Below are 8,257 nucleotides of genomic sequence, written 5' to 3'. Positions count from 1 at the left end.
ACGTGATTCATCGGACCACATGACTTTTTTCCAATGCTCCGCTGTCCAATCCTTGTGTTCCTGTGTGAATTCGAGACATTTTATCTTGGTGACTGCAGACAGCAAAGGTGTTCGAACAGGCCTTCGGCTTCCATATCCCATACGATACTGTGTACCAGTGTACGGCTAATTTGCCTACAAACGTCAGGTGGTCATAATAATCTGGCCACACAGTGTATATTATCTCACTGCTGTGGGGAAGAAAATATAAAATTTTCCTCTATCTTTCTAAATTCTTCTAGCTATACTAATAATCAAATTAGCATGAGACGGATTAAGAGGAGAAAATGACCAAGTTATTGCATTTATCTGGTGTTTCCATAAGAATATGAGACCTGAGACAGATTGACCAGTTGAGGCTGATATGCCATCTTGAGCTATGGAGAAGGGGGAAGTGGTTTGGGATTTGGAAGGGCAGAAAAGCAAGTAACATGCAGACAGAAAAGCAAATGTTTGGTAAATAAGTGTTTGTTGGACACAGACAGGACTTTGATCCAATGGGCTTTGCTAGGTTTATTTCTTTCAAACTTAGTTCATAATAAGTTTGTTATCTAGGATGATATCTCCTTTCCTGGACTACACCCTCTATCTAGATTATTTTAGGCAGGTAGAGGGAAGGTTAAAGGTTTTTCCTGAGTCTTTTGTTTCTTAAAAAAAACCAAGTTAAAATAATCAATACCCCAAAGGCATGTTTTGGCACAGCAAGCTCTGTTTTTATCAGTCCCTCCTTTGAAACTTCAAACAAGAAGTTTCACAACCTAAAAGCTAAATTGGTAGATTGCCCAACACCTCCTTGTGTGGCCCTGGTGTGCCTTGTATATTTCAGGTCTTGTGAGTAATAAATGTTTATGTTTTCAAATTTTTCTGATGGTTATTGCTGAAGGGTATTTTGCAATCTTAAGGGCTGGTCTGACCACATTAGTTATTGATAGGCTTACACACACACAAAACACACTAGCATGTGAGAAATGAATATTAAAAAAAACAAAGTGGCAGGTGTATTAAAACTAAGCTTCTGCAATAAGAAATATATATATATATATATATATACATATCATGTTATCCCTATCTTACGATCTTACATTGATTGTATAATCTCATCCTAATTGCTAGTTTTCTGTAGTTGACTAGTGAAATAATTAGTAAACTCAGGTGTGCAGTGGAATTCTTCAAAATTAGCAACACTCTTCCCTTGGCACTGGCACTATATCAAGGCAGACTTCTGAATTTTTCAGAATTGTGGGCATGGTAACATTGTTTATTTTGTTATCTTTGTCAATACAGTTCTTAACTTTCAAATTAAAAAAAAATATTTGACATCTTTCAAAGCATCTCCATAGACCAATTACTTGTTTGTGGGGATTTTTCTAAGATTCCAGCAGGGTATACAATTTTTGTTTTCTATTGTATATCTTCCTGTTTTTCCATTCAAAATGTAATTTAGTTATAGACAATCAAAAGCCTTAATGTTCAATATTGTAATAACGTGAAGCTATAAGATTGACTAACTGTAACAATGCAGTATCTGAAAAGGAAAAATAAAATGAGACTACAAATTTGGCTTCCCGTTTCCCAGACCAGGAATTTCCATTCCTCAAGGAAACCCTTGTACTTGTTTGGTAGACTAGATGACCAGACTTATTTTTTCAAATATTAATTCCTTCAGATAATACAAATTACTAAATAGACTTCCAGGATGGGGCCTTTTAGTCTAAATCAAATCTATCTCTCTTGGCTAAATTGATTTCAAGAGGTCTTCCATCCTCAGTGTTCACTCTTAGGTTCATGGTTTGCTTGGTGGCTCCCTTAAGAGATTACTTAGCCTTCGGCTTAAATTGGAGTAGGCTTTGTGCTGTTATTGCTCTCTGAAAGTCTTAGGTAATAATATAGCAATGGCTTTTAGTGCCGGATATGGGGAAATTAGGGGGCAAGCAAGATCTCCAGTCAACCTCCAAACAAAAAAGGTGAAGATCTCTGGGGCTGAAACACCCAACTTCACTGCACCTGAGAGGAAAAGGCACTTGCTCTGGGGCTGCCGTTCAGATATAGTGAATGACAGAACTCACCGACAACCCAGAAGAGCCCTGCAGCTCCAAATTTGTGGGCAAACAGTTGGCACATCCTGAGGTGAACTTCAGGGTACATGGAAATGCCCTGAAGAAAATACTCATTGTTGTGTATCTTCCTGTGAGTATTCAATGAGTATTTTCTTCAGGGTATTTCTGTGATGAGCATTTCTTGAAACAATGTCTTCTTGCAAAAGCATCAGATACTACTCTTGTATTCAAGCTGGTTCTTTGTTTCCAAGAAGAGCTTTTCGTGGATAGGTACAGAGGACTGCATAATGGGATCAACTCCGATCACTCTAATGGTGGCCACCATGGTGGCCATGATACACCAGTGAGGACAACACCTAGAATGGATAGATCCTCTATTCAAATATGGAAAGATGATTGATCAAGGACTCTGAAATTGCTGTTGAAATACAGGCCTTGCTGTAGTATCAGTTATTAATTGGGATAGTATCAATTGAGATTCTGGAATCTTTAAAAATATTTCTAATCAGCTGCTTTTATAAAATTAAGAATATACACTAAGAGTGAAAAATACTTAATCAAAGAACGTAGTCCATGGTGAGCATCAAGGAGAGCAGTTGTTGTTAATAAAGGCAACACTTAGCTCTTACTCTTCTGGGAACTAGTAGAAAAAAGATACATAGTGAGTACCATAACCGTTATGTCAACCACAAAGTACAATTACTAAAAATCTTAACAGTTTATTAAACATGCATGTTCTTATAACTTTTAATTCTAAGTGTATTTTAATGCATGACAGGTTAAATAAGGACTGCTGACTTTTATAAATAGCTTTCTAAGATATGAAAGAATCAACTAATTCTTGAGAAGCTCCACTTAGTTAGAACAGGGGGTGAAGAGTAATCCTGTTGAAAATTGAGGGACAGACTATAGGTCCTTCCTATTATTTCTTAACTTTGCAATTCTGATAATCAAATACAATCAATATATGCTTAATGGCATAATGCTAAAATAAAATTTATTCTTAATAATCAAAGAGTATATCAATTAGAGATCTTCATTTTAATAATTTAGAACTCATGATTTCTACGAGTATTTGTCAATAAATTATATGGGATGTCACTAATCCAAACTTTATTTTATATATTTTGATGCTGTGTGTGTGTCTGTGTGTGAACATGTGCGCATGTGCGCTTATCTGGAAGGATGGGTAAATGAATTTTTCAAAAGGCAGGTAAAATAGATTAAATAAAGAAGTGATTGAATGAAATAACACTGCAAAATAGGCTACTTTAACTTCTGATTCTAGTAAATAAAATATGTTTGAAATACCTGGGAAACTTGCCAGATGAATAATATTGAACATATTTTCAAGTGTTTGTTGTTTTTCTTTTTTTTTAAAGGCTAGATTGAGGCATCTAACAAATGTCCTAATAAATGGGGAAAAGCAATCTACCATTTGGATGCTGTGTCTTCAGGATTCAGAGCATGCAGTCAGGTTGAATGAGCAATTTTTACATTTCCTCCTTTCCCAAAACATTTTCTTAATATTTACAATCATGTAGATAAAGATGAACTGATAAATTCTATAAATTCTATAGGATTGAAATATAATCAAATGAAAGAATATATCATTTTATAAGTTGCAAACAACCACATCGATATAAGGTATTGTTTTTAATTAATGATTCTCTTAACGGCATGAACTATAAGTAGTAAGAGAAGAAAGATGGCACTTATACTGGGCAGTTCCTAAGAGATTTTATTCCTTTGTTCTATCCTTACCCCATGAAAACAGGGAATAGTAAAGATGCTGAAGATAAGATTGTGTGGCTCTTCCTGCCTCGGAGGACCCCTAAATTTACATAACAACAACTTTGGGAACATAGTTTCTTTGTGCTACAGTCATTGAACAATTTTTGAGCCTAGTGGTTCAAAGCTGAGATCTAGAAGCAAGCAGAGCAGAATTTGTCTCATAAGAAGTGAGATGTAGGGCAAGCTGTTTAACCCTCTAGCCTGATCTCCTCACCTGTTAAATGTGAGGGATTAGTAGTTATTATTTATTCTCCTGAGGGTGCTGTGCTAGTGCTCTCTTCTGCTATTGCTAACTCTTCAGTATTCAAGTGGTCCCCTGAAACACCCTTAGCACCTTGGCAGCATAAAGAATCCCTTTAATGATTACATTGTTTTTTAAAATAGAGAAAATCACAGCAGAGTAAAAGGAGTATGATGCAAAGTAAGCAAATCTGTAGAACTTGTCCCTTGAAAGTACTCACAAGACAAAAAGACCTCAGTGTTCTGGGAATTCCCTAAATCTGTCACTGTGGCCATGCATCCCCTCTACCAATTGTCTTTTCCATTCCCCAGTGCCCAGGCTCCTGACCTCTCATGTTCTCATCATTCAGTCTGTGTTCTGACCTCATGCAGAACAACTGCAGCTTTAAAACCACGCCTCCCACAATTACGGTTACTCCTGGGCACACTTGACATGCTCATGGTCCCCTCTCACTCTTAAGGGTTTCTAGTGGGAGAAAAAGGGTCACCTCTACTTCTACTTTGTCCTCTCGAGTCCCCCTCCTCACTCTGAGAACTCTTTATATGGTAAGATTGAGTTCCTTGCTTTTGGATTACTTCACTCATATCCCAACTTCCCCAGCACTACTAAGTGAACATTTTCTCCATAACCATATGACTCTGGGTGACTCTTTTTGTTTTGTTTTGTTTTTTAAGAAAGAATGCATGCTCTAAGAAAACAAGTAGTCTTGATTGTACAGCTAAGTTTAAATTGCCATCAATTTAAATGCAAATATTTCTGGAAAGATGATAGGGAGATAGCTAGGCTGACACAGAGAATAGATCTAGACTCAGAGCTGTACAGATGTGGACATATGCCTGTATGTCCTAAGTATAGTTAAGGCTAAAGAAAGTTTAGATTTTCTCCTTTCTTAATAGTTAGGGACTAGGTCAGGGTGAAGAAGGCTCCTATGTGGCTTAAGCGAGGGCCGTAAGAGCCTCTTCACCATAGTGCTGGGTAGTCCTCTAAATGTTGGCACAGAAATGTAATATTTGCAGCCCAAACATTTCTTTAGACTCACAAGAAACTGAGTTTACTGCTCAGATTGTTAACCTATTACTCCCTCAATTGGCTTGATGCATGAAATTCTTGCAAGAGTAGGCCTTCCTTCCCCCGGCTGCCAGCACCAGTTTCCCTCTGGCACCCGGGACCAGCGCTTCCCTTGCAGCGCTGGCTTTGTCTGGAAGGTCATCTGGAAGGTCATCCGGTCTCATTAGCATATTATGCTTTTATTATTATAGATTGTAGAGGACCCAGGAATGAAGATGGATTGGCCACGTGCATATGTAGACAGTGAATGGTGCAAACTCTGCCAGCAGAATATTTGTCAAAAAATGTTTTCACCAAGCCAGTATAGCCTGGTGTAAATTACCTTTCTACTCTAAGGATATTTATATGTCCAGGACATTTTGTCTCAACATGGGGCAATGCTGATGGGTCACTTTCTCTTCAGGACACCCTGAGTGGTCAGTTAAAGGTATTGTGGAGGCTGCATCGGATCTTCACATTTTCCTCTGTTCCATCTGGCTCTACAGTTGGGCCCTACATTCAGGGTGGGGAAAAGCAGATGAGTATGGAAAACACAGAGTTTATTCTTACATTACCATGTGCTAATTATTGTATTATTTTCCACAACTGTAAACATAGTGCATTATGAACAACTGTAAACATACTGTTTGCCCTACCTGATATTCCATTTGGTTTTTACATATATCCATCTTTGTTGCTGTATTAAATACCTGCCCATTCCTTTTCCCTTTTCTCTAATGTTTGTTAATTTTTAAAACTGTCTCTATTACAATAAGAAACATCCAAATTCATGATTTACAAATGTGGATGTGTCCACAGGTTTCCTCATGGAGTTCAGGAATCGATCCTGGTTGTATTCCTCATTGTGAGTAGTGGAACTATTTTCATTTTACAGCCTTGGACTTAGAACCTATTAATCTTGGTATGCAAATCTGAGCAAAAACATTTGTGTATTTGTCATTTACATTAGAAAATGAGAGTGCACTGAAGATAGACTATGGCAATGGCTAGCCATAAAGAAGAAAATAATCCATATGTCGATGGAACAGAGAGATTCTGAAAACAAAAGGAAGCTAAGATATTTACCCAAGGTCAGGAAGCACATTTGTTGTAGAGCTGAGACTAGAATGCCACCTAACTCCTTGGCCAGTGTCCTCTGCAATAGATCTCTCTGGTCAATATTTCTTACTTTGCCATGAAGGGCAGTAGATGAGCCTCTTTAATGTAACAAATGTGAGTCCTGGTGCCTTGGCTGGTTACTTGAATTTATTTCCATACTTATAGCCTCCTTTACAATCCACTCTCAGGAGTAATTCAGTCTTTAAGGTTTTACTATTTTTAAAATATAATATAAATTTTTGGAGTTGAAGGAAATAACAGGTAGACCTCATTTTATAAATTAGTTACATGTATGAAATTTTATGTAATTTCTGTCATACCACCAAGGCACAGTTCTAATACTACAGAATTCTTGTTTCTCTTTCTTCCAGACACCCAAGTTAATTATTCTGTCTTCCATTGTTCCATAATTCTTATATTTATTTTAATTATCAGTGTATGTATCAAGTTTCTTTAAATGAAGGTGATATTCAGAATGCATATTTGATTCTGTAGTCCTTAGTAGTTTCCTGGCATAAATGTAATAAATGCTAAGAGAAAAATGTTTACATGCACACTTAAGATTTTTGTTCTAGTTTCCATTATATTTCTAAGAAGTATGTTATCATAGTAGGAAGGAATGAGAACCCAATGATGCAGCCCATAATGAACATCACACTTAAGAGCTTTTCCAGTGCTCACTGTCCATGCCATTTCACCTTGTAACTGTGTGGTAGGGAAGGAAAAATCCCTTGACTCTGCCCAGTATAGAGGAGAAGGGATAAGAAGAGGGCAGAGTAGAGGAATGGAGAAGTCTCTATGCCTTGATTATTCCTTTATAACAGATGGGGTAGGATAGAATCCAACATTCATTTGCTACCCACTGTTTTCCCCTGGTTTGCAAAAAATGTTGTAGGGTTCAGAGGAAAGGGGGCCAAAGTAGGGAGTTGGAAGGACTTTAGATGGTTACTAAAATTTCAGGATTGAGATTCCTCAATAGGGCAGAGTGTGTTTAACTTAATTCCAAGATTTGCAGGGCAAATCCAGAATCACATTGACACCACTGGATGGTTATTGGAGCTTTTGCAGAACTGAGAGAGCCGTTATATGGAGATAAGTTGTGACTCATGCCTGATGAGGGAGCTGGAATAAGAAGTTAATATCTAGCAGCAGATCTAAAGGGTGAATGCAGAGCTGAGGCAGGGGAATACCAAGAGGTTAGAGCAGATAGCCAGCCTGGGTTAAATAAGAGAATAATTTGGAACAAAAGAACATGAGCGTGCAAAAAGTTGGATGCATAGTTTGTTAAAAATGTGTGTTGGTGTGCAGAAATGCAAAATTGGGTGGAAGGCAGGACATTTTTATAGAATAAAGAATAAGGAACAAGGAATGGAAAAATAAAAAATAAATGAGGAGCAAGGAATTAAGTATAGAGGCAAGAGCCGGCTTGGTGTTTGGGGACTGGCTGACTAACTATACTGGGTTTCTGGTCAAGCGGAACATTTATGGGGACATGAAATGAATCTAAATTTCGGTTTGCTGACATAGCACCATGAGCAGGAGCGGCTCCATCTCGGGTCTAAAAATGTATTGCAAGACTCCTTAGTGAAGCTTGTCCTGACTCCCCAGGCATTTCTTTGATCCTTCAGCAGTTTTCCCCATGCACATTGTCTGTACCCCATGCAAGTAATTTTTTAAAATCGTTTGTTTGCTCTTTCTTTCTTGTACTTGACTGTGAGCTACTTTTCATATTTGCACTCACAGTCCTAGCGCAATTCCTAGTGACAGTAAATGCAGGTACAACACTTCAGAAAGTATCAGATGTCAACAGAGGTTGACAATCTAGGAGTATCATTTGAAGGTCTATTTTTTCTTGTATTCAAAATTATGATTCACACTAGTGGCCCGGTGCACGAAATTCATACATGGGGTGGGGGTTGTCCCTCAGCCCGGCCTGCACCCTCTCCAATCTGGGACCCTT

Source organism: Myotis davidii, unplaced genomic scaffold, assembly GCF_000327345.1.
Source record: "Myotis davidii unplaced genomic scaffold, ASM32734v1 scaffold292, whole genome shotgun sequence".
Taxonomy (NCBI): domain Eukaryota; kingdom Metazoa; phylum Chordata; class Mammalia; order Chiroptera; family Vespertilionidae; genus Myotis; species Myotis davidii.
Note: the sequence above shows the minus strand (reverse complement) of the source record.